At 35.0% G+C, this 27,505-nt stretch overlaps 1 long non-coding RNA gene and 1 other non-coding gene across 14 annotated transcripts in view; both read right to left on the bottom strand.

The window, feature by feature from the left end:
- LOC140848049 (uncharacterized) overlaps positions 1-27,505 on the bottom strand; it is a 106,194-nt gene that overhangs the window by 21,656 nt on the left and 57,033 nt on the right. For 8 of the 13 annotated variants that reach the window (XR_012128579.1, XR_012128574.1, XR_012128570.1 and 5 more), the window contains one exon: positions 6,391-21,129. This is a non-coding gene — a long non-coding RNA (uncharacterized lncRNA). Of the gene's footprint in view, positions 1-6,311; positions 21,130-27,505 lie in introns of those variants that run through there. The other 5 variants (XR_012128578.1, XR_012128582.1, XR_012128580.1 and 2 more) reach the window with 4 other exon arrangements.
- Positions 15,632-15,789, bottom strand: LOC118971387 (U1 spliceosomal RNA). Its single transcript, XR_005059800.2, has one exon. It is a non-coding gene; the product is annotated as a U1 spliceosomal RNA (small nuclear RNA).

Below are 27,505 nucleotides of genomic sequence, written 5' to 3'. Positions count from 1 at the left end.
GTCTAGGGCACAGTGCTCCTATTCTGCCAGGTTTTGGTATGTATGTGATTTAACTAGTTGGGTATAGTTGGCATGGTTATATATGTAACACTGTTTAGATCTATGTAGTGCTTTGCTGATAAGATTACTAAAGCTTAATAACTGATTAAAAATACTGAAAAAATTTAACTACAGGTTGTCAAGTAATATGACAGGAAATGTTTAAACTGCTGTTATATGTTCTTAGTCATTTGGATTTGCAGGAAACTAGTTTGAGATGAGAAATAAAATATTCTTAATGTGGTAATAGAAACATATTACCTATGAAAACACAATATACATAACATTAACTCATTCAGTAAATATTTTTTGACATCTATTGTGTGCCAAATACTATTCTAGACATTGGAGAACCTACAAGGAACAAGACTATGCCTTCCCTTCTAGAGCTTACTACAATATAATTCATAAACTGACAATGGGTTTAAATTACAATAACTTTAGCCTTTTATTAGTTTATCAAAAATCACAAGTTCACAGTGCATTTTTAGAAGGAGATAGATCACTAAAATTAAAAAGAATACTCATTAGGAAAGTTTTACTGTCAGAGTGGACTGGGCTTCTAATTTTAGTAAATATTTTAAAAACCTCATCTGGAGACATCTGTCAAGATCAATACTCCGTGAGCCTCTTCTGTTCACTCCCAAAAGGATTAGGACACTAACTGGAATGTCAGACATGTAAAAAGCTGAGTCCTCTATTAGAATTGGAGGAAAGCACATGAAGTTTGAAGAACAGGGATAGGTACCACAGGCAAATTAAAAGCTGCTTGCTTTACAGAAAAGACTTTGAACATTTTCATATGGGCACCATTCAACTCTTGATTTCTTGACTGAATTGATTTGTCAATTTTATTTTAAATTATAAGAAAATAATGGCAGAGGTTTGTCTTTGCCAGCCACATTGAAAGCTTTGTTCTATCAAGTCATATGCACCTATCACTCCATCTCATATACACAAGTGTGAATCATTGCTATGGCATATTCTCCCACTTATGTGTGTTCCAGTTTCTTTCCATCACCCACAGTTTCATTTCTGATAAGATTTTAACTTACTGTTGAACATCATTAATTTACCTTTAAGGTGACTGGAAGGTCTCTAACAAAGGTTTTCTGAGGAGTGCTAGTATGGATTTAATGTAGAAGGTATAATTACAAAGAGTTCTTAGGTCATGGTAAAGTCAGAATTAATTTGGGTTCCTTTCAAAATATTTCTGAAATCAGGAACTCAAAGTAACATAAGTGGTCAAAGGAAAGCAAGCTAGAGAAACACATGGTTTAGAGACTCAGAAGCTGTTTCGAGTTTGTCTGTATACTGTTTGTATCTGACGAACTTTAGCTTTGCTGTATAAGTTCTTTCTACTGGTTTTTCTATCACAAATAATAGAAATGGTCACATCACCAGAGACCTTGCTAGGCGCGCTCTGAGTCTCCTACATGCTATCTCTACTTTCCTTCTGCATTGAGCAAGTGGAATCTGACAGCAGGTTCAGCAATGCAGAGGACACTATAGAGGACATTTTTAAAAACAAGCTTAGGAAATTTCATGACCTTGCCTGAGCCAAAGAACCCAAGGAAGAGAGCAGTGTGACATCAAATTCAATGTTCTCCACAAAGGTCAAGAAATCAAGTTGAGATAACAGTATCTATTACTAAAAATACTTAGAATATCAATGGAATATACTCTGGAATATCAATGACCTAGTAAAAGTGTGATTACTCACCAGTTTTGCCACAGAACTACACTTCAAGAATTATTAGGACTCTACTGAATCTAGTAGAAATGAAAGGTTGCACACATTTCCCCCAAAAAATCATCACCTCAGGATTATTAAGCTTAGAAAATGCCTTAATGTAATAAAAACAATATGGAACAGGCACAAGAATGGACCCGTAGATCAGAAGAATAGATTGGAGCCCAGATGCAAACCCATGCATATATGGTCAGTTAATATACGATAAAGGAGCCATGAATATATGATGGGGAAAAAACAACCTCTTCAACAACTGGTATTTGGAAAACTGGATGGCTATGTGCAAGAGAATGAAACGGGAATACTGTGTAACTCCATACACAAAGTAAACTTGAAATGGATTAAAGATCTAAATGTAAGACATGAAACCATAAAACTGTTAGAAGAAAACAGACAAAAATACCTTGAACATAAGCATGAGCAGTTTTTACTGGACCCATCTCCTCAGGCAAGGGAAACAAAAAAAAAAAAGTAGGACTACATCAAACTAAAAAGCTTCTGTACAGCAAAGGACACCATCAACAGAAGAAAAAGGCAACCTACAGTATGGGAGAATATATCTGTAAATGGATTATATGATAAGGGATTAACATCGAAAATATTAAGGAATTCATATGAGTCAATACCAAAAAAACAAATAACCCAACTAAAAAATAGAGGATCTGAACAGACATTTTTCTAAGAAATAAATACAGAAGGCACATGAAAAGATGTTCACATCACTAATCATCAGGAAAATGCAAATCAGAGCCACAATGAGATTATCATCTCACACCAGTTAGAATGGTCACTATCCAAAAGACAAGAAATAAATGCTGGTGAGGATGTGGAGAAATGGGAGCCCTCCTACACTGTTAATGGGGATGTAAATTGAAGCAGCCACTGTGGAAAGCAGTTTGGGGTTTCCTCAAAAACTAAAAACGGAAATACCATACAACTGAGTGACTCTACGTCTAGGAATTTACTCTAAGAAAACAAAATCCCTGGTTCAAAAAGATATATGCACCTCTATGTTTATTGGCAACCAAGGTACCCATCAGTAGATGAATGAATAAAGAAGAAGTGGCACATATGCACAAGGGAGTGTTATTCAGCCATCAAAAAGAAACAAATCCTGCCATTTGCAACAACCTGGGTGGACCTAGAAGGTATCTGCTCAGTGAAATAATCAAGGTAGAGAAAGATTAATACCATATGGTTTCACTTATTTGTGGAATATAAAAACAAAGCAAAACAAAAAGAACAAAATAGCAGTAGACCCATAGACACTGAGAAGTGACCAGCGGTTACTATGGGGGAGGGTTTGGGGTGGGTGGGTGGGGAGGTGAGGGGGATAAAAGGGCATACAAATTCTCAATCATAATATGAGTTGGTCAGGGGATGGTAGTACAGCATTGAGAATATAGCCAATGATTCTGTAATATCTTCCTATGTTGATAGGAATGGCACTAGTAGGGGTAAGGATTTAATAATGTGTTGTTTACTTGAAACCAATCTAAGGTTATATATCAATGATACTTCAAAAAATAAGAATGTTTAAAACAAAAAAGAAAAATGCCTTAAAGTTTATCTAACCTATGAGATAGATCCAACCACAAAAATCTTTTAATGGTCAGAAAAAAAAAAAAACACCTTACATGGCAAGTGGGAATGAGGATTGAGTATAGCACAGAAAAATTAGCACCATGAAACACAATAAGTAGGACTGTGCCCCCAAAGCTGCAACGTGTCTAAGACTGGCCTCACCACACGGAGATCTCAGGTATGAGGCATTCTGCACCTTTGGGTGTCACATCAGCACAGCTCCAGAAACCACTGTTGAAAAGTGTATTTTCACTCTGTGGGTTGAGTACAACACACCAAATACCAAGTGTCTCTACTTTATGCTACTCTCCAAACATTTCACACCTGGGTAAGAATCTGAATTCCTTTGGGTTCCCAAGTTGGAAGCCAAATAGAAGAGCAGCCTTCTCGTCTTGTAATAAGAAACCCCAAGAAGTCCAGCTGTGATGTCTGGTGCTGCACGTGTCCCTTTAGGATGAGGGCTGGGACTGTGCCTATACTGGTCTCTATTTTCCCCGGCAATGCTGGCCCATCTAACAGTCTCGACCTAACTCTGGAATGCTATAGTTTCAGTGAACAGGCACTTCGGAAAACAGGAATTATACTAGATCCAAAGATGGAGGAGGATACCTTATATAAGGAGTCTGAAATAGTTGATTCAGGTTAAAGACTACAGGAAAAACCCAATGGTATTTTTCTATTATTAGTTTACTTGGGTAATCACACACAAAATGAGATGAAAATACTGATGTATGTATATAAAAATACTAACTAGTTGACAGTTACACTAGATTATACACTTGATCAGAGGAAAACAGCCCAGCCAAAACTGGGATATACGTAAATTGCTAATAAACATTCAGTACTACAAAAGTGTTTACTAATTCATGTTAAGAGAATAAAAATTCAAAATAAATGTTACATGACTATAATTGATACTAAATATTGACCTCCTTCCCTACTTTAGGAATCATGAAAAAACAGAAGGCAGAAGACCAGGTATGAAGGCAGATGTAACTGGAATGGGAATATGGAAAAAAAGAGTTGCTAGTTCTGGGTAACCCTACTTGAAGCCACAGGTCCACTGAATGTAGATGAAACAAATAGGTCAACGACTGAGGCAAACTGGTCTAAAAGACCCTGGTATATCCACAAGACAACATATTACTGAGTTTTTAAAAGGCTATTTTTGAAGTGCAGATTAATGTTTTAGGTTTCTATTTGTATTGTCACTAAAATAGAAGATATTAAAACATCAATTAAATATATAAATAAGGTATTTATGTCTAATGATGGGTGGCTATTTTTCCTATTTCATAGCAAATAATAAACAGAGCAAGATACTTTAACTTTCTAAGTAGGAATTCTACAAAACAAGCCCCTAGAAAATCAAAATATTTGGTTTCAATTGATTAAAAAAATTTATTTTGCTTAGGTTATTTTTAAAATTGCTGGCTATAATTTAGGCAGTACCTAACTCCTATTTGATTTTTGCTGGATAACAATTTTCTTCAGAAGCAAACCTGATTTAAGGTGAGATAGAGAAGAGGTTTCAAACCTCTGAGAACTTCATTTCCTTCTAACTGTATTTCTCCATCAAAAACAAGTATTCAAATAAGGAGTCTCAATGATCTGAACCTATTTTTGGCCATTTCCGGAACCTATCGTATCTCCTTTGAAATGCCACAGTGGCCCTCTTGGAAGACTTGTGTTCCTGGGTTTTGAAGCTGTTTGTTATTACAGCTCCTCAGCCCGAATGCCAGGTCTTTGTGCTGTACTATTTCTTGAAACTGTGGACCAGCATATTTTCCACAATTCAATTACTTGCCTTTGCAGTTGAGAAATTAAAGCCATGTCAATTTTATAAAGTTTTAAGTGACTGAATTATTTGAACTTAAAATTTTCAATTTCATTCCGTCAATCTAATGCTGGGAAAGACCTTTGTTTTATTAATAGAAATGAAGGTAAGATTCAAGAATACTAACACATTTTGGTCATTGACCTTCATAACTCATACAAGTACAGGGATTTTCTTATAGGCACGAACTTGAGATCTGACACTCTAAGGCATAAAGGAAGAGTTTTGGTTAAATTCTAGAAACATTTATTTAAGATTACATACCTAATCAGGTAATTTATTTACATAACTGTGTGTGTATTTATTTTCAAGAGAAAGGGATCTGTTTCTTTAATAGAGAGTTTCAGTTAGCTTATCTGCCCTCATCGGTATTATATGGATAACTGGCAAATCCACCTCTCCAGCTTGACTTTTATTAGATTTCCAGTTCTGAATATCAGAGGCATCTAATCAAAGATTTCAAATGGAAAGTGTGCATATCAGCTTAAGTTCAATAATACAAAAATGGGACTCAACATCTTTCCTTTTCAAGCTAGCTTCTCTTATGACACCCCTTTTAGTGATAACACCAGTCTTACAGTATAGAAAATGTAGAATTTTTGATACCCTCCCTTTTATCCAACTCGTGTTCTATGGGTTTTTCTTTTGAAATATATTGAATTTCTTCTTTCATCTCCATTCACGTTGCCACTATTTGTCACTCCCGGATTACAGAAATCACATGCCCAGTTTCCTTGCCACCAGACATTATTTCTTAGAATCTTTCTATTGTATAGCATTGTCATACTTAATTTCCCAAAATTCTGTTACTTTAACTTCCATTATTTTGATTCAAGAGGTTATAATAATGCCTCCCTGTTCCTTGCTTTATCAAGACTAAAGTCCTCTAACTGGTTTTCCAGGCAAAGGCCCAACAACTTAGTTCTAACCTAGTTATCCAAATTCATGCACCCTTTGCCTCAGGTATTCAGGAAAAGGTTCCAACTTACATTTGGGGGAATAGTACATTCCATCTGGCCTTAAAAATCTCACCCACAAACCAGGCAAGTCCACCATTTAGCAACTCAGTGCATCTTAATTTATAAGCAGACAGGCCACTTATCACAAAATGAAGACTTGTTTATTGAGTCAGCAGAGACAACTGTCTAATTCCCGGTAATTCCCCAAAGGTACTTACAGTTGGTGTTGAGGCGACCATCTCCTTCGGCATCTCCTGCCCTTCGCTAGAGCGAGGCAGCATCTGCTCCACCCACACAAATGTCTGTTTTCTGCTTTCTTAGTCCTTTCTCCATGGGCTCTAGGCACCCCATGGTCGGTACCATTGTTGTGGGAGTGGTGGTGCTGTCAAAATACATGCCTAGAAAACAGGTCAGGAAGCAGATGAATATAGAGGGAAAACTGCTTTGCCACAGGGACCATTACTTAATTGCTGGTTGAATTTCCCGACTTTTGGCTAGCTGTTAAGTATAAAAAATAAGCCAACTGTCCTCAAAGCCAAACAAAAAGGAACAAGACTTTTCAAAAAATGTAATTTATACATAGATTCTGGAAAACAGAAAAAAATGTCCTACATATTTTAGGTAAAAGCCCTAAGTATACATAAAAATAAATCCTTATCACACTATAAATGACTGAAATGTTCTAGTAGAAAACAAATGTTACATATTTTATCCACAATTTTCTTTGCCTTTTTAGATTTCTCAAAGCTTTTTTGGTGTGATTTGGTGAGTCTTCTCAAAGTGCCCAAGAAAGTTTATAAAAAACCCTACTTCATTCAATACGGTTGCTCCATTAAGCATAGGAATTCAGAACATATGGTTAACTTTAGTCACTTTAAAGAACTGCAGTGGATGCTCAATGCATTTGTTTTTATGATTATGTAATGGTATTTCTTGAAAATTATTTGTAATGCAAGGATTTTTCATTCTACTACCATCTTCCATTCCCTCAGAGACACATAAATAAAGGTTCAATAGAAAACAGTTAAACTACACTTCGTTGGAAAGCTTTTGGTGATTAGACCACTAATGACCTTCAAAAAGGGATATCAAAATTTCACAGGCCTTCGAACTATTCATACTCCTACCCAGAGGTTTCTAATTTGATTTAATAATTTTAAAAAGAAGACTTTAAAACAGGTAAGACTTGAGGCACAAATGCTAACATTGTATGAGTAGAACCCTGATCAGTGACATAGGAAAAGGTGGAGGACCCCTAAATTGCCAGGAGCCTGGACATTCCTGTACTTACCTATTGGGTATATGGCCCTTCCAGAATGTGCTGATGTATTGTAAAGACATTACTGTTGATTGGCAGCAGTCAATTGCCATTTGTCAAGTACCCACTATACTATGCGATAAGGAGTCAGACAGCCCCTGCCCATAAGACAGGATGGATTCATCATTCTAAGTCAGGTACAGAAGCGACAGAAGAGAGAGGAGGAGAGCGAACTAGGAAAGTTTCTGGCAGGGGGTGGACAGACTAGAGGATTTAAACGATTGAAGATGAGGGAGATGACAATCTAGGAGTGAGTATCTTGATCTAAGGTTTGGATGAAAATTAGAGGGAGGTTTGAAAAAGGACCATTTCTATTTGGTTTAACAACAGTACTTTGGTATGAGTCACAATCATTCCCATAGTGGTAAGGCCAGTATCACCCAGGGCAAAAAAATATCCCCGATAGAATTTTGGCTATGCAACCTTTTCTTCTCTAGATCTCTCATTTGAATTCCTGAATTAAAAGCCAAAGACTCTGTAATGTTTAGGGTAAACTTGTAAGATTTAAGCCTGGATTTCCTTCCAATATTTCTTACAAATAGCATTTTCTTCAAATCATCCCACCTTGGGTCTCAAAGGGCTTGCAGGCAATCCGAATATGCTCATTTTCTTCTATTAGAAATTACCATACATTTTTCTAGTGTTGTCAAATCATGAACACAGTATAATTTTGTTCAGTTTGAAATACAGTGCTTTGCTTAAAAGAAACTGGAGTCCTTCAATCCTTCCAGTTAACCTGAATTAGTTCTTGCACTCCAAGAAAATAGAAATCAATCTTTAGAAAAATTGTAATCATCCTCTGGGTTATGTGGCTTAAAATATATTGAAAACAATTCTTAAAACTTCTATACCTATTATCACATAATACTTTATGACTTGTTACTAAAATCATTACTCATAAAATATTCACCATACTCCTACTTAATGTACTTAAATATTAAAATTTTTTAGAAAATATTCAAACATTTAAGATTATCATAATTTTACTAGCAAAATCATCCAGTACTCCATATTGTCTCATTAATTCAATTAAATGTTTTCTCTGATAAACCTTTAAAAATTTCTTACTACTTTTCATTCACAGTGAATGTCTCTTGTCCAAGTTCCACTGGGGGTAGATTTTGTTTTGGTTGACTGTGTTTCATACAGTCAAGATGTCAGTCTGAAAAAGGGTAGGAGAAATAAATCTAAAATATTTTCCTATAATGGCAAAGTTAAACATATAACTTCGAGAATTCTGTGGTGGTAGTGAGGTTTCCACATAAATCTACAGGATTTAACTTTCTTTGCTTTTATGAGTACTATGTCAGAGTACAGAATTATTCACAAGATGAACATATTGGAGGCCAACTTTGTTCTAGTTAGAAAATTTGGGACAGGACAGTGCCAAATTCAGTCTATTACAATTTAAAACTGAGGCTTTGAGAGAGAAAGCAACTTGCTTCATGTCACACAGCCAACCAGTAGCAGAGCCAATTTCTAAGTACCTGAATATGACCACACTTCTCAGGGACAGGAAGTTGAAGCTTCTGTTCACATTGTCATTCCTCTGGCAAAATTACCAGGCTACCTACACACTTCTTTAGCATCATTTTCACAAACATGGACCGTGCTATGCCGCTTTACAGCCTTTTGTTCTGCCTCATTTCATGTCCTCCTAAACCACGGGAAAGCTTCAGCTTCCCTCACATGCGCAGGAATTACCTTAATAAAATGCATCCTGATGACACTGAAGAGACTAGTATCAGAAGCAAAAGCCTCTGAACAAAGTGACGTATTGGGTGAAAGGATAGTGGGACACAGAGTACTGAATGAGAATGAAGTGCTGAAAGTTTCACTGTCTGAGACTTTTAAAACGAGGACAAAACTATAGAAAACTATTTACAGATTCTCATGCCTAGAACCATGAAATTAATCCAATGGACATTTTCACTTCTACCTTATGTTACTTACTTAACTTTAATCTTTTCAACTATGAAAAATTAAAATATTGAGTATTAAAAGTAAACATTTGAAAGCACAGAAACTTCTAAAATTATTTGGTAAAAGAATTCTAAAAATTCTGATTTATCTTTTAAAACCCCCATGTTAAATCAATCAGATCAATTTATCCAATATTAATTTAAATGTTTGTTGGATATCTGTGTCAGATGTTTTCAGTTTGATTTTAATGTTATGTGTATAAGGACATTGTTACTTGAAATAACATACCAGACACCACACATAAAATCATTCATTCCACACACAATGAAATCAAAATTATGACAATTTAAACAGCACAATTTCATATAAAATCATACTGAGACAGGAAATGAAAAAGAAAAGTGAGCCAGAAAAAAGATATTTCCAACCACTTTAGACCTCTCTGTGGCTGGTAATTACAGTAGTCCCCCTTATCCGTGATTTCCTTTTCTGCAGTTTGTTAACAACTGTCAACCATGGTCCAGAAGCAGAGGACCTTCCTCCTGACATGTGGAAAGGTCAGAGGTAGCCTAACACTACATCAGAGTTCCTCAGTCAGTCACACATCGCTCTCTCATCACATGGGCATTTTATCATCTCACATCATCACAAGATATTTAGGAGACCACTCTCACATGACTTTTATTACAGTATTTTGTTATAATTGTTCTATTATTAATTATGGCTGTTATTCACTTATTGTGCCTAATTTATAAATTAAACTTTTGATTAGCATGTATGTATGGGAAAAAAATATAGTGGATATAGGGTTTGGCACTATCCATGGTTTCAGATATCCACAGGAGTCTTGGAACATATCCTTTGCAGCTAAGGGCGGGCTACTGCATGCAGGCCTGGTTGGAAGATGAGTTTATAAAATGATTTCCTTATTCACATCCTTCCCTTACACAGGCCTCTGGATAAACCGTTGAGCGATTATCTACCTAAGGCGAGCTAACTGTTGGCACTGTGCCACATTGTATTTACAATCTTGATGTCAAAATCCTATCCAAATGCAACAGTATCTTTTTCTATGTCTAAAAATGAGGGTGGTTAATGAGTATTATCTGGCAATGAGTTTATTTTAGAAAACTTCTTAAAAATAAAAAATTTTAGAGTGGCAGACATTTCAGGTAGATTATCAAGGAATACGTTTGTTAGCTATAAAACACCCAAACGTTTTACTGACAGGTAGGTCATGCCTAGTTCGGCAGGAATTAACAATGAAAAGCAATAGAAGCCACCATGAGAAACTGATTCAAGCAGCTACATACAGCAAGCAAGGTATTAGGGCTAGAGCCTGTTATTTTGGGAATATACTTAGGTCTGCCACACAAGAGTACAGTCCAGAAGGCAAATGATATTTCCTAATTCAGGGCAAAGCATCTGAAAGCCATGGATTTGGGCAGGTAGAATTCACTGGGTACTATGGGTTCAGGCAGGAAGGTGGAGTTGAGTCTGGGGGATCAGCCAGAAAATAACTCAAATGCCATGCTAGGAAAAGAGGCCACACACTATGACCTCAAGCAAAATCTTTTTTTTCATGAGGTAGACACAGAAAGGCAGTTTACAAATAGCTCTTCGGGTTGGATTCTTAAACACAAGCTAGTATGAATTCATCTGCCTAAGCAAGTTTGACTTACTTAAAAAATGTCTTAAGCCATCAACTGTAGGGTCAATCAGCTGAATGACGTTGGAAAAACAGCCATTAAATAATTTTAATACTTTTAGAAGTATTTAATACTCTTAAAAAATCTGAATCTTGAGATGGTAGCAAAACTAAATGGAATTCCTGGCCTCCATAGTGCTTTCTCGTAATATCTCCGAAAGAATATCTGGGATTCCAATCCATGTACCAGAGACAATTGGACCTTAAGACTTACATCAAATGTATTGTCCAAGTTTTTCTTGGCTGTGTTATCTAGGAGATAAAATATGCTGTGAATTCTTTATTCCTTGGCCAGTACATCACCTCACTGAGAAATGCAGAACCCTCACAGAAACTTATTTCACATAAAAAGCCTTGTTACCTAGTTCACAGTTCTCATTTCTCCTGTGTTCTGATCCTTCAATGGAATTACAATACTGGTTATCTAAAATAGATTTGGCCTGACTGAGCCAGAGGAATTCCCACTGATAAGATCGCTGGCTATCTGACCATGAGCTGCTTTGAGCAGCCGTCCTCACTCCGGTAGGGACGGGGACTGCCATACTGCTACGTGTTACCTGAGCTCATCTGCTGTTCACTGCGAGTCCCCAAATGAGCTGAGAGTCTCTGTGCTTGAGCCCGGTGGGCTTGTAGGTAATAGCAGGGAAACAAGGAATACAATACTTCAATGATGTAACATAAGCAGTAATGAACTATTATAAGGGTGACAGAACAGACAAGGGAGTCATGCATTTTCTGTACGTCTGTGAAAGTGGGAGGGTGCCCTTCTGAGGTAATACCCCAGAGTATTCATGGAGGCTGAGTAAGGATTTGCTCTGAGACAGAATGAAGTTTATTCTGAAACCTAGCCAGAAGCAGCCCAGTTCTTTGAATTGACATGAAATACTAAGCAAATGGTATATCTAATAGCTTAGGGTTATCTCTAAAGTAAATTTACAATTTAGATATAGTTTGTCTGCAGCCTCTTAATTACAAAAGGCCTATTTTCTCTTAGATTTTGAAGAGCTTCCAGACACAGCTACTGTTTCAGTGAGATGACAATGTTTGATGCTTTAGTGCCTTAAAAACAATACAACCAAGTAAGACCTATAGATTGTGTAGACTTGCTTCAGTTAGGTGGTGGCAGTTTTCTCAGGGGAGGACCGTGCTATTAAAAGGCTGAGTCCATCTATCACTTATATGCATGGACCACACGTACACGGAAGGATATGGACCCGTAACCACCCGACGTCCAGTGTTACTGGAAGCACTTAGAAGAGTGTGCCTCCATGCAGTGGGATGGCAGCACCATCATGGCCTTTTGAGAAAAACTGTGCCTGGTATAGTGCTTCCACATACAAACCTACCTTTAAGACATTCTTTAAAAGGTATTGCTATTATTTTGATGATTTTAGGGCTCATTTATTTTGTCTCCACCTTGTTAGCTATAGGACAGAGGCTGTAGATATAATTTAACAGCAGTGAGCTCTGCAGTGAAACCACCTTACCTCCACTTACTATGTGACATTAGGCATGCTATTTCCCTAATGACTCCGTTTTCTTTACTATATAACATGGGGATAAAGGATGTATACCTCACTCATGGGGACACACAACTATTGTGTTAGCAGGCATGTCTACCACAAACAGCAGCACCTACAGCTCCAGGGGTTTTAATCTGCACCTTAAAGAAAGTCAACCACCACCCGATGGGGTATTAGTGTTTTGACTTGGGTCACTTTCACTAAAATAACCAAACAATAAGACTTTACTGGCCTATTTCCCAGAGGGGCAAGTAAGCATTAACTAATGCGCCAGGGCTGCAGTCCATTACTGTACTTACAGTTCCTTTGTATCAAGACTCATATAATTTGGAAGAGAACCTTAGTCTAAAAAGTACTTGACCTGTGAAAAACCAAGAAGCTTGCATTAAAAGATGTCATGAAAGTTATCTTCTCAGCTGTAACATTGTCTCAATACTTATGCGGGATCAAAGGATTGGCAAAGATAGTATGGAAAGATATTTCCTGCATATCTGATGCCAGATTCAACTAGAACCACTCGTTTCAGAGTGAGATTGCTCTTCTTGGAAACACTCCATTTAATAAATAACTGAACACCTAATATGTGCCAGGTAACATGAGAAAGCTCCAACTGAGGCTGAATTCCCCTGTATTTAACTACAGTAAGAGAATTCAAACAGTGGTTAATTCTAAGTTATGGCCCTGCAGTCTTATTAACACCCAAGCACCCTGGAACATAAACATGCCCCACTGACACTTAATTCACCTCAAACCAAAACCGTATGATTAAGATTTCCTGTACAATTGATTTCTTCCTGTTTATCCAAATCTTCAACTTTATGTTCTCCTTTGAAGTCATTAAAAAATGAATATTTAATGGTCTTCTTCTATACTGGATTTGTCCAACAGCCTTCAAAGAATAATTTATTGAAAAAAAATGCCAACTTATAAAGATTTCCGTATTTAAAAATTAGGTTCCAACACTAGTACTTAACTCATTAACATTTCCATTATTTCATGCTTATCAAACAAGTGACACATGCTTCTGGAAATCCTGATCTTGAGGTTCATTAAGTACCTTCCTTAGATACTTTTAGTTTTAAAAATAATATTTAATAAATGACCTAATCCAAAACAAAAAATCCAGAAGTTTCCCTATAATTTGCTAGAAATTATCGTTACTACAAATGCCCTTGTATTAAAGGCAGATTTGTTCAAGCTAATGTACTAGTTTTCTTTTCAAATGGGGTCTTTAAATCTTTCTTTTCCCCATCACTTCTGAGGTCCTTAGTAAAGCAGTCCATTTCAATGATGCACACAACTTCCATGGTTGGTAGAAAGTCCTTGCTTGCCTTGAGAGTTTATATTTGCATCCCTGAAACTGAGACCTCCCCAGCTTTGCTCTCCAGGGCATTACAGAATAAACAAGTCTCAGGATTGTTCTTGTCTTCTTTTTCCAGCTAGGCTCTAAGTATCTTCAACCACTCACATTTGAACACCTCATATTTTTTCATTTCTCTAGATGTCCCCTAGTTGGTTCACATCCAATCTCTGCATGTGGCCTGACACAGCCATATATACCAGGACCTCCAATCAACAAGGATCTGTGGAAACAAGTTTTATTAGCATATAGCAATAGGTTAACCTAAGTAAATGAAGAATTTTCATACTAGTTTTGATTTGTTGAACCTAGACCTACACTCCAAATTAAATTATCCATTTTAGCTATTCAGAAACGAAGACCATCTGGTATTGCTGAAACTAAGGAAGCATACACTGAACTTTTTTTATGAATCCAGTATCTCAATGAAATACAGGAAGTATTATAAAACCATCACAAATTTTCCCTGGAGTGTAACTATGTGTAAATTTCTAGAAAAAATAGGTCACCAATTTTTAAAGATCCAAATTCTTTTTTTGCGTTTTAGAGGTAAACTCATCTAAGAATCACTAATTCAAAAAATTTTAATGAAACTTCATGATGGATCTGAGGCTTTACTTTTGTTTTTCCTATTTTTTCCAAAGGATGCGATTTTCACTACCATACTGATAGAAATTGCATAACAGCAACTGACTTGGAATCTGTAGCATAGACCTGTTTTGATTGTAAATACCTGTCTCCTGAAATAACCAGATTTTTAGACTCCCAAAATAAGTTTCTTTATTCTATTAGTGAAGTTTTCAGTCTAAACTGTTAAGAATTTTAGTGAATTACAAAATATTAGCATGTGAGAAAAAGTTTACTTACATCCTAACTGTGCCACTACGAATTCGTACTGTCATGTTTATGTCATTACTTGTGTTGTTTATATTTTGATAACAGCCATGTTTGAACAGAAATGTCGATAATTAGACATTTTTTGAGTATCAAATGTGAATTCCACAATGTTAGAACAGCCCAGGGTTCTCGTAAATCTGATGCTAATATTAGGGTCCAAAAGAAACAGACTCATAATATACTGGTCTTAGACTTTTCTCTCTGAGAACATCTTAAGCAGTACACATATTTCAGCAGTCATTTTTCTGACTCTCCTGCTTAAAAAGTGAAACCCTCCAGTGCTGTCCCTTGCCTTGAAACACTTCTCATACTACGGAAAGTGTCTTTTGGGATGACAGGTGTGACAGAAGAAGCTACAGGGTAAATAAGATGCACCTTCTCATATGCTTAAAGTTACTAAAATATATTTTGAGAAAAATTTAAAAATTTAAAAATTTTTACAATAAAATAGTATGCAAATTATAAAATCAGCATCTTTAGATATATATATATATATTTGAAATAATGTAAAAATTTCTGAGCCACTGTATCCCATATCTCTTTTCTAGACAGAAATGCTTTCAAGTCACTGGCATAGTTGGGTTGTATTAATAAATTTGCTAGCCCAAGTATGCAACCACAAAGGAATAATAGATGGCTCATAATAGGAGTTACACACTTTAAAAAAGTGATTTTTAAGTAGAACTTTTTGCCCTGACATTTCTATATGCCTATTACTTTTTTTTTTAAGGGGAAAGCGCGAACGCAGTCCACTACCACATATCATGCAGTCGAGTTTCCCACATTTGGGGAAATCGCAGGGGTCAGCACATCTGGAGTGCAATAGATAAGCCTCGCCCTGGGAAAACCACCTTCGTGATCATGGTATCTCCCCTGCCAGGTAAGTATATATGTATTACTTTTATGATAGGATCAGTTTCATTGCACTAGTATTTATAATAAAAAAATAAACCGAATTTTTCTTTACAAAGTTTATTAATAGTTTCTAAATTACGATAAACTTATCTACTCCTTTTCTTATACTTACCTGTTGAGGTTTTGGGGACTGGGAAAGTGGGAAATGACGGCAAAACCTCTCAACAAAGGATTCATGAAGTGGTTCTTGAATTTCTTTTCAACACTCCTTTGATAACAGAAGAGATTTCTACCCTGAAGCTGACTTTAAAATTATCTGACTTTTGAAATTATGTTTGGTTCTTCCCATGACTCATTATCACTTCTGAAGTCCCTGAAATTAGTAGGAAGTAAATGTATACACAGGGATATTATAGGCAAAGAACTCAGCTAAGATGCTGCAGAATTGGAATTACATGAGAAATAACGAAGCACTTAACTATGTTGGAAATTCCAAGAATGGAGAAGTAAAAGATGATTGTGGTTCATTTGGGTAAATGACAAACAGGAGTAAGGTCAGTGTCATATGGCTCTTGGAGCCATATGCTTGGGCCAGTTAAACTGATCAAGTGGAAAATAATTTCAGAGCCATCAAAGCACAATTTGTAAAAATCTGATGATCATGCATGTATTATATATACACCTACTGACCAACTCTTTAAAATATTTTGCTTATATTCTACATTGTCTCAGATGGAGGTTCTTTATAACCTTGAGGAAGATTCATAAAAATACTCTATCTACATTGCCCAAACAGGGTCACATGGAAACTTTAAAAACAAGATCCCATAGGTTACTATCATAAGTATTAAGTCCACTGAGAAAAGATGTTTTAACGGCACTATTATTAAGAACTTATATCCCTGAGTATACACTTACTTCCATGAATATGAACATTCACAGAGATTATAAAATGATGAGATATGGAAGTAAACTGGGGTGATTTAAAGTTTCCACTACTTCTTAATGGTATTCTTTAATAGAAAAATCCATGCTGTCATTAAATGGTAAAACAAAGATAATGCACTTTGCGGATGAACAACATGGATTTGAACCAGCACAGGTCCACTTACATGTGGACTTTTTTTCAATAAGTACTATACTGTAAATATATTTTCTCTTCCTTATGGTTTTCTTAACATTCTGTTTTTTTCTAGCCTAGCTTAGTATATAATATATATAATAATAATATATAAAGTACACATAAAATACAAAACATGTATTATCAACTGTTTATGTTATCAGCAATGCTTCCAGTAAGCTGTTAGTACAGTTTTTGAAGAGTGAAGTTATATGTGGATTTCAATTTTGCGGGGGGTCAGTGCTCCAGACCCTTGTGTTGTTCAGAGGTCAACTATATAGAATACCTTCAAGAAAGTTAATCAAACTGAGTTACATTTAGGGTAAGAGTGGCTTAAGTTTTTTTTATTTTCTCAAACAAATCTAACCTTATTGCAGAAGATGAATACAAATAACAAGATTCACCAGTTTACATTTCTTCAAAACCCCAAAGTCTAATCACAAGTATACTATAAATATATTACTCAAAGACTCACAGAATTAAGGGGAACCTGTGCTCATCAGTATTCATATGAGTGTACTGCTCATGTAGTTTTTGCATGAATTCCATGTACAAATAACCAACAAATTGACCAAAATAGAAATTATAAATGTTGAATTTAATTTCAGTATAATAAAAACAAAAAAACAGCAACTAAATTGTCATCTTGAACAGTAATTTTAACATAAAAGGTTTAAACTTATTTTAACAACATTTTCTTTATTGCATATAGTCTAGAAAATAAAAAGACAGTAATCTGTGGGACATATATAAATAAAGAAGGTAAGAACATAAATCCTTACATTTCTGCTAGGGGAGTTAATTCTGCACTAAAAGTGCTCAAGCTATTAGTAATAGAACAGAACTGTTAAGTCCCTCAAAAAGAAGAAAATAAAATTTTTTATCTCGGAATGTACTACTGGTGATGATTTCTTATTTCTTCTGCCAAACAAGCAAGTAGTTATGTCTAAATACTTACTAGAGCCAAATCTATTTCAAAAGCTTAGGACATTAATTTTTCTCCTTTCTGTTAGTAATCAGTGAGAAATAATACTTAGAATAAAACCTTTTCCATGAATAAGGAATAGTTAATAGCCACCTGCAAAAGGAAAAAAAAATTGATTTAGAATGTCAACTTCTAGGTAAATACTTAAACTTAGAGGTCATAGTTTATAAAAGTACAATCTTGCTAATCCAATTTGGCTAACCTGAGCTTGTATCAGCAGTGATACTTACTGGCTTAAAAACACCCATTATTCTTTAACAATAAAAAGGATATATAATTGACTGAAGAAAATCTTTACTGCTAAATATCAATTTTAATCTATGGCCAAATTTTCCAATTTACTATCATAAATCACTATGTGTGATTTAAGAGATTTGCACTTGAATATAGGGTGCAAACTGGATTGCTGAACTATCATTCAAATACCCCTCTTGCTACTCCTGGATACTTGCCTGGGACCCTCTGAATTAGATCCATACTCGATCCATGCTCCAAGTAATAGATTTAAGATGCTCAATATTGAACTATTTGGCATCAACTTAAAAAGAAACCTGAATGAAAAAGATTAGGGATTTTTTCTTCAAATATGGAAAAATTTGAAACAATATACACTCATATATAACTACTTTTAGTTTTTAAATAGCCAAATTAAGTTTAACGTTAAACGGTAAAATTTTTATTTTACCATTTGCTCTTTATGTGTTTCAAAATTACACAAAGATGGAAGTATATTAGCCACCACTAAAAACCCCATTCTGGCTGAGTTCTCTAAATGTGTGTTTCATTAGGTATTGACAGGCTATTTCCTCTTCTCTAAGAAGAAACTGGAAGGAAGCTGTGTACTGTTCAATGCAACAATTTTCCTATATTATCTTTCTGAGTATTCCCCCAATATTTCATTTGAAAAAAAATTCATTCTCGAAATTAAAAGAAGAGAAATTTTTGTTCAGCTTAAACAGACCCCAAATGGTCTACCACATCTGGAGCAACAAAATATCAACAGTCACCAAGTAAATGAAAATCCAGGTTTTTTCTCTGTCATTAAGAAGGCAGCTTAAACTAAATATAATTTTCTGAAATATGACTTCAAATACACCTAGGAGAACAAAAACAAAAAAGAAACCTAACTCTTAGGTTATTTAGTAAAATATTGGACAAACTTTGTAATTCATTCAATAAATATTTCTAAGCTCTACATGAACCAAAAACTATCATGTCTTTGTTACAGTCTTTCATAAAATGGTTGAAATGAAGTAAAAGAAATCAAGCTTGATAAGTGATTTACAAAAAAACCAAGGCAATATTATTTCCATGTAAAAGCTGGCATTTAATTCTAGCCACAGTCTATATGGTATATTGTTTCCTTATTTTGCTGGAAGAAAAGTGAGATTGTTCTTAAAAATGAGAGCTTTGTCTTATATAATTTTTTTACCTTCAAATTAGAATTTAAACAGAAGATCCTTTAATACAATTCCTTAGACTGCATCTGAAATACTTTCAGTGTTTTCAAAATAGACAATTGGGAATAATTCATCAATAACTGCTTTTACTTTGTAGATTTTTCTGCTTGCTTAGCATTGAAAAGGGTAAGATATTCCTTGTAGGAGATAAGACCAGAATTATGGTACCTACACAAACACACTCACCTTGAACATCAACTTTTAGTTTAAAGACTTAAGAAAACACCAACAAGCAAGGATTAGAATGTAAGTATTTTTCTTAAATTGTTAATTAAATTAAAAATTTTGACTGTTTGTATATATAAATTAAATAACTATAATAATTTCTGGTCTTACACAAGTTATATATTGGGTATAGAAAAGCAAACAAGGCTGTCATAATTCTGACTTTACTGTTTAACAAAAATCTCTGCTTAAGGATTTATTTTTTTTATTTTTTTAATCTGGCTAAGGATTTAAAAAATCATTTTAATGAAAGCAGGAAGAAACAATATTGACAGTATAAAGTTATAAGGCTTAGGATTAAGATTTATGTGTAACCGAGTACTATTTGAGTTTACTGAGCTACACAATGAATAGGCTGGTCATCTCTAAGGTCTTTCCTATCTTTATAGGTATGATTAGGTACACTTTAGGACTTAGGATTTCAGGAATTTAATTCACATGTTGATGACTCCCCCTTTCCCTTATGATAAAATGTTTAGAAACATTACTAAACATTGTCTAAGTTCTGTTAAAAATGTATACTTCATAATGTACATTTATCTATGAGATAAGCAAATATCTTTAATCTCATCTTAGTAGAGAAACAAAGGGAAAACATTTTTTTTAATCTCAAGTAAAATTCTGAATATTTACATTGACTATAAATGTGCATTAAAATACATTTATTTGATGCTATGTAAGCTCTACTCAACATTCTTGATGGCATTCAACAAACTTACTATACTGCAATCATACAGCTTTAATGTACACAATACATCTGAAAACTTAGTATTACCTTGTTTGTATAGATTCATACTAAGCATAACAAGACTATTAGTCAAACCAAAAATGCACTGTCAGTGCGACTGAAAACACGAGTGAGATCATGAACACACACAGGACCGCAGAGCATGGCCAACCTTACTTCAGCAGCACAGTTAATACTGGAGCTACCGTTAGACTCAAACGCCAATATTTACGTGCTGCTAAGGCACTGCTGACGTCACTGCTGCGGGAGCTGCGGGCGGAGCATTTCCTCGGGAGGGAGGCCAGACCCTTGTATTTCTGAGGCAGCACAGTATGGCCTGCACATTTCCAAGACCCACAAACCATTATGTGCTGCTACTTTACTCCAAGGTTTGCTTGTTTGCACTCTAGCACCTGAAGATGCAAACACCTTTCTTCTAGGAAAAGAAAGAATGCATTAAAAACCATGTTTAAAGACCCTAATGTTGACAGAGTATGCAGTTACTCATCTCTCAGAAGCTTCCAAGTAGCATGACAATGTTCATTTCCACATAGAACGCTTAAGGAAAGCCTATGACATGCCAAGCGTGTGGCACAGGTTAGCAACCTAAAGACGTGTAATACGAGCAAAAGGAAAGCACTTCTTTCCTGTGTCAGCTGAAGTCAATACAGGTAAACATTTAATCATATTTCTTGAACATATTGAGTAAATAAAGTTATTTTTTCCTTTTGCAAATAGAAAGTGAATTCATAGAAGTTGGTGATGTTTACCTTGGTAAAGCATAATTTACAAACAGCGTTTCTTTCCTTGCAGTACACCTTTCAAAAGACATCTTCATCAAGTAGTTTAGACTTCACTTAAGGGAAAAATAAGAAACGATATACAAGCGCTCGATTTCAATAAACTTAACCTTGAAAAATGCAAATGTATTTTTAAAAAGTCACATGAAATACTTTAGTACTACAAAGTGAATATACACAAGAAACCCCAAACAAACCAATTTTTATGTTTAAAAAATCCAAATATTATTTTACTCTCAACATTTACCTCCCTAACAGTTATTCAGAATGTTGGAGTTGGACAACACCCTCTGTGAGTGATTCTAGTATAGGAAGCCTTGGAAAGATAACCTTGTACCAGAGATGAGAAACAAACAGGAATCCTGACTGTCCTATCCCCTTGTGGTCTCCACCCTTTAAGAGGTAAGGGATGTAAACTCCTAACAGTTTCCACTGACTCACATGCAGGAATGAAAACTCTCCAAGACACGAGAAAACCACCACCACTCTAGCTCGTCTTGACAACCTTGTCTGCCTCAGTTTTCTCATCACTGAGTGGCTCTGCTACAGCTGTAATACTTGTATTACACAGAATAAGGTGGTGTGCATGGAAATTTGCCCCTCCCCTCTAATGTCTAATTGTTGTATACAAAGTAGAACTGTCATATATTCCATTTTTTGTGAACATATTCCCCACTATTAAAAAATATATGTAGCTAATCCAAACAGAAGGAATAAAACACCAGCAGATGCACAGACACAGCACAGACACTGAAGTGGTTACCGAGGGGGAGGAGTGGGGGCAGGCGAAGGGAGGAGGGTGAAGGGGATTAAAGGGGTGCAATAATTCAGTCATGATATAAGTTGGTCATGGGGACAACAGTACAGCTTGGAGAATATAGTCAATGATTCTGTAACATATTACTACGTTGACAGATAGTAACTATCAGGTGAAGATTTACTATTGTGGATAACTGTTGAACCACTGTCTTGTATATTTGAAACCAACGTAAGATTGTGTATCAATGATATAATAAAAAAATATATAGATATGTAGCCAATCTATCTGAGCAACTGCTGTTTAACATTAATGTCTCAAGTTTCTACAGTTTTTAACATGTTACAAAAGTAAACCTTTTTGAAATGATTTGAAGAATACATAAAATACATATTTGTATTTATCAACTACATTGTGGAACAGTTCTTTAGGCTACACTCTCCCCTCAAACCTGCTTTCCAGACAAAAATGTAAACACATTTTCAAGTATACAAAATTTACATATATTATTTTTTTTAATTTAACAAATATTTTATCGAACACTTTATGCTCTGTCTTAGCTCTATTACACCAGTCGGTACACTAGTGTACCAAACAGACACAATTCCTTCTCAGAAAGGATTTAAAATCATTTAAATTCTAAGATACAAAATCATGAACCCAATAAAACTGTCCAAGACTATATATTGTTCTTTTCCCCTGCACAGTATGCATTGGTGATTATTCCAAAATCCAAATGAATCACAAATATTTCAAACTCAAGAAGAAATCAGCTGGGTCATTTCAATTACAATTTACCTTTTCCTTTTTTTGGTTACGTGTATATATTTTAAACTTAGCCAAGTAGGCCAAACTTGAAAGAAGTGTGAAAACTGCAAAATGACAGTTTCATAATTAAAAAACAAAAACTTCAGAGTAAGAGTATCTTCATTTATAATTTTATTTTTAAAAATTATGGTTAAATACACATAATCTAAATTTTACTATTTTAAAATGTGCAGTACTGTGGCATTAAGTTCATTTACACTGTTGTACAACCATCACCACCTTCCACCTCTCCAGAATATTTTCATCTACACCAACTGAAACTGTACCACTTAAACACCAACTGCCCAATTCCCCTCCCTGCATCCCCTGGAAACCATGATTCTACTTCCATCTCTGTAAGTTATCTGCCTACTCTAGGAACCTCATATAAACGGAAGCACACGATATTTATCCTTTTGGCTTATTTCATTTAGGATACCTTTCTCAAGGTTCACCCAGCCTGTTGCATCCATCAGAATTTCTTTCTTGTTTATGGCTGAGTAGTTTCCAACTGCATGTATATACTGCATTTTGTTTATCCACTCACCTGTCTATGGACATCTAGGTAGTTTAAATTTTCTGGTTATTACAATTAATGCTATCAGTGTGGTGTACAAATACCTGTTTGAGTCCTGCTTTCAGTTCTTCTGGTTGTATACTTGACAGTGGAGTCACTGGATCATATAATTCTATTTTTAATTTTTTGAGGTATTCCTACACTGTCTTCCACAGTGACAGTGCCTTCTCATAATTCCATCAGCTATGCTCAGTTTCCAATTTCTCCACATCCTACCAACACTTTTATTTCTTAATAATAGCTATCTTAATGGATGTGAATAAGTATCACACTATGGTTTTGGTTTTCATTTCTCTAGTGATTAGTGACATTGAGCACCTCTTCTTGTGTTTGCTAGCCATTTGTACATCTTTGGAGAAATGTCTATTCAAGTCTTTTGCTCATTTCTTAACTTTTTTTTCCTTGTTGAGTTATAGGGTATTAACCCATTATCATATATATGATTTGCAAATATTTTCTCCCATTCTGTTGGTTGCCTTTTCACTCCTGAAACCATCCTTTGAAGCACAAAAGCTTTAAATTTTTATGAAGTCCAGTTTATCTTTTTATTGTAGTTGCCTATGCTTTTGATGTCATATCCAAGAAATCATTGCCAAGTTCAATGTCATGAAGCTTTACCCCTGTTTTCTTCTCAGAGTTTCACAGTTTTAGCCCTTTTGTCTTTGATCCATTTTAACTTTTGTATACAGAGTAAGTGTTCAACTTCATTCTTCTGTATGTAGATATCCAGTTTACCCAGCACCATTTGTTGAAAACTTATCCTTTTCCCATTGAATGGTCTTGGCTCACCTTCAGAATTCATTTGACCATGTATGCAAAGGTTAATTCCTGGACTACCTACTCCATTCCATTAGTCTGTCTCTGTATGCCAGTGCCATACTGTTCAACTACAGTGGCTTTATCTTATGTTTTGATATCAGGAAGTGTAAGTTCTCCAATTTCTTTTCAAGACTGTTTTGGGTATTTGGTGTCCCTTGAGAATCCAAATCAATTTTAGGATTTTTCTGTTTCATGCAAAAAGGTCACTGGAATTTTGATAGGACTGCAACGGACCTGCAGAACACTTTGGGCAGTATGGTCATCTTAACAACATTAAGACTCCCAATAAGTGAACATGGGATGTCCTATCCCATGTTAATTTTAACATCTTTATTCTTTTAACACATATTTTGTAATTTGGTCTTTTTAGATTGTTCACTGTAAGTACAAAGAAAATGGTCTTTAAGTGTAGATTTTGTATCCGACAACTTTGCTGAACTTACTAGTTTAACAAGTTTACGTGTTTGTAACCAAGGGTTTTCTACATATAAGATCATGTCAACTATGAACAGAAATAATTTTACTTTACTAATCTCTTACACCTAAAATTGATTCAACAGTTGTCTGGCAACTTTGGCCTATTCATGCTCTTGTTCTTCTAGAAAAACATCAGACAGGTGTCTCTTCTCTCCCTTCAAATTTACCTTTTAATTCTCATTTTCACTTAAGTAGAAGTTATCAGAAGAGAACTTATGTCAACTTCCACTACATCTATCTACCTACGTGCATCTGTGCCCACGTAACTCTTCCTTCTCTGTATTAAGAACACAATCCCATCCCCCTTGTGTACTAGATTTATCTTCTCTTGCTTACTTAAGAATATTCCTCTAGCACTTACTTACTACTTAGGGATATTGCTTAGGGATATATTCCTCCTGTGTCTTCAAATTTCCTTTCTATTGGGTTATTACTACAGGGAAACATAATTTCTCTCATCTTTATTTCATCTCTTGAAGATTACTTTTTGGGATAACATTGTAACTTTATCACCAACGTTTTAACAAACACGCTCAGATTTTAAATCTAGTTTTATTTCTATTTTACATTGAGATAATTAAAAATAACTGCAGTCTCTTTGAAAGCCTGATCAATTTAAACTATTAGAAAAAAATTATTTCCACACTCAAGAAAAATATGGAAATTCTTTAAATGTACTAATGAGCTTCAAGATTCTAGTGGAGCAATTCCAGTAGAGAAAGTACATCTCTCTTTACCTGTGTTTAACAGTAAAAATAATCACTCAGTGTGGTAACCTTTGATTTTTCCTTTCTACTTATAATAATCTACTTCATGGCTGCCAATGTAGGTTTTGTATTATGCCTTCAAGAAGGGGTTAAACTCAAAATTTATTTGAATCTATAGACTGTTTCTACTGTCATATGATAGGGATATTCAGATGCTCATACACAGCATGAAAATATTTCTGCTACTTTGTTGTTTAGTTATATCTTTATGTGTCACTATGTTACTTCGGATTTTTCAAATACTTGATTTTACTCTTAATTGGGCTTCAACACAATTTATAATAGTAATTACTTTCTTTGAGTATGTTTCAAATTCCACACATAAACCTTTAAGGAGCTAGTTATATACAATGCCTGGGCAACAGAATGACTATACTTGTTCAGGGCAGTGGAATACTACACAAGTGGTATGCTATGCTGATATTATACCTGGAGAAAATTTAAAGTTTGCCGTCCCTTAGTATCTTTAAGCAAAGGCCGAAATTACTGGGTCTAATTAAACTACATGACAACTGCACTAAACATGGCAATCTTATTATTCCCCTATTAAGAAATTGCAAGTTTTATGATATGCCCAAATACGTAAAAATCACAGGGAACTGATTAAAATTCGCTTGTCTTTTACTTTTGTTTTTTGGATACAAATACTTAAAAACAGATTAACTAGACAAGGTACAATTAAAATTCAGTGTTGAGAACAGTTGTGCAATGAAATAACATTCACATATTGAGTTAAGTGAACATAAAGTTGTACTCTTTCTACATGCCCTGGATTTTTTCTGATGGAGAAGTTAATGCATGATTACTTAGAAACTGCATGAAGTGGATTTTAATCTAGACAATTAATTGTTTAGAAAATAGTCCAGAAATCAGGTTACATATATTAGCCCCCAAAATGTTATCATTTTATTATTAAATTCCTTAAAATAGTTTCGTTTCATACAAAGTGAAACTACTTAGAAGCTAAACATTTATAGTTTTTAATTTTTGATGACTTTACTCCCTACATAAAAATTACAAATATGTCAGTGAAGAAATGCAGTATAAAATGTTTGATCAGAACATAAATATGCCACTTAACATTTTTTTATTAGATACATTCTTCTTTTGCACTCAAAATTATGAATACTTGCCCATTGCTATTCTCTCGTTGCACTTAATTTTCATCCTGTATGAATCAATCATACAGCTGATTCTTTGAGATCTGAGTTCATCGATTTCTTTGCCATTCTTAATTTCATACCTTAAAACTAGGTCTAAGCATGGTACACAATTACATTTTAGCTGGACTTCCTATCTTTAGTCAATTAATAAAACTTCCCAAAACATATATTTCAGAATATATCTGCTGTTTCCTTTGTAGAGTCTCTACTTCTCTGTCCTAGTACCAAAGTGTATATAATCAGGATCTATATAGTATTACCTACTTCTCTCCAGTGAAAATACTCTACCATTCCACTTAAAAGGTCTCTTTTAAGAGACATGACAACCAAACATAGTATGAAATAACTTTCTTGAAGTAATAAGAAATTTTAACAGAAGCTAGATGTTATTATAGTAAGAGATTATCATTAACCATGTTACTGGCTAAAAGTATGGTGGTTATATATTTAGGAAAAAAAGGTCCCTATAAGTTAAAGAAGTATATGAAGTATTTATGCATGGATGAAAAAGACTGATCGATCATGATGCTACTGTGGCCACCAGGTTAGTAGTAAGTGCAACAAATAAAACTATTCATCATTTGACTACAGCGATTATCCTCTCCCACTTGGTGATTCTTCAAGGCTCCAGGAAGAACTGAGATGCTTGTAATCAATTATTTTCTAGCTCTTTCCTTCCCTAAACTGTGTATTCCCATCTGATCTCTGAATCTTCTGAGGCTGAAGCTATTGCTGAAGGCTAAAACATTCACTAATCAATCCCCTTTCCACTTATCCCTACTTTTAAAGGCAATTTAAGTCTCTTCTCCATTGGATTCTCACCTCAACCTTTTTGATACTGAACATTCATAAGAACATATGAATATAGAGAACTGTTCTCAGCATTGACTACTGGCACCGAGCAGAGAACTGGTGCTATTATCCCATACCTATTCTCCATCCAAACTGGACTCTGTGTGGCAGTGCTTCCCGCTATGGCCCATGCCATGTCTCCACTCCTGTATCTTTGTCCCCTGGAAATGTCATAGAGCCTCCATCCCTTAAATCTCTGCTTCCAAGTTTGCT

The sequence above is a fragment of the Manis javanica genome, chromosome 1, assembly GCF_040802235.1.
Source record: "Manis javanica isolate MJ-LG chromosome 1, MJ_LKY, whole genome shotgun sequence".
NCBI lineage: Eukaryota > Metazoa > Chordata > Mammalia > Pholidota > Manidae > Manis > Manis javanica.
Note: the sequence above shows the minus strand (reverse complement) of the source record. Positions and strands in the feature narration are given on the sequence as shown.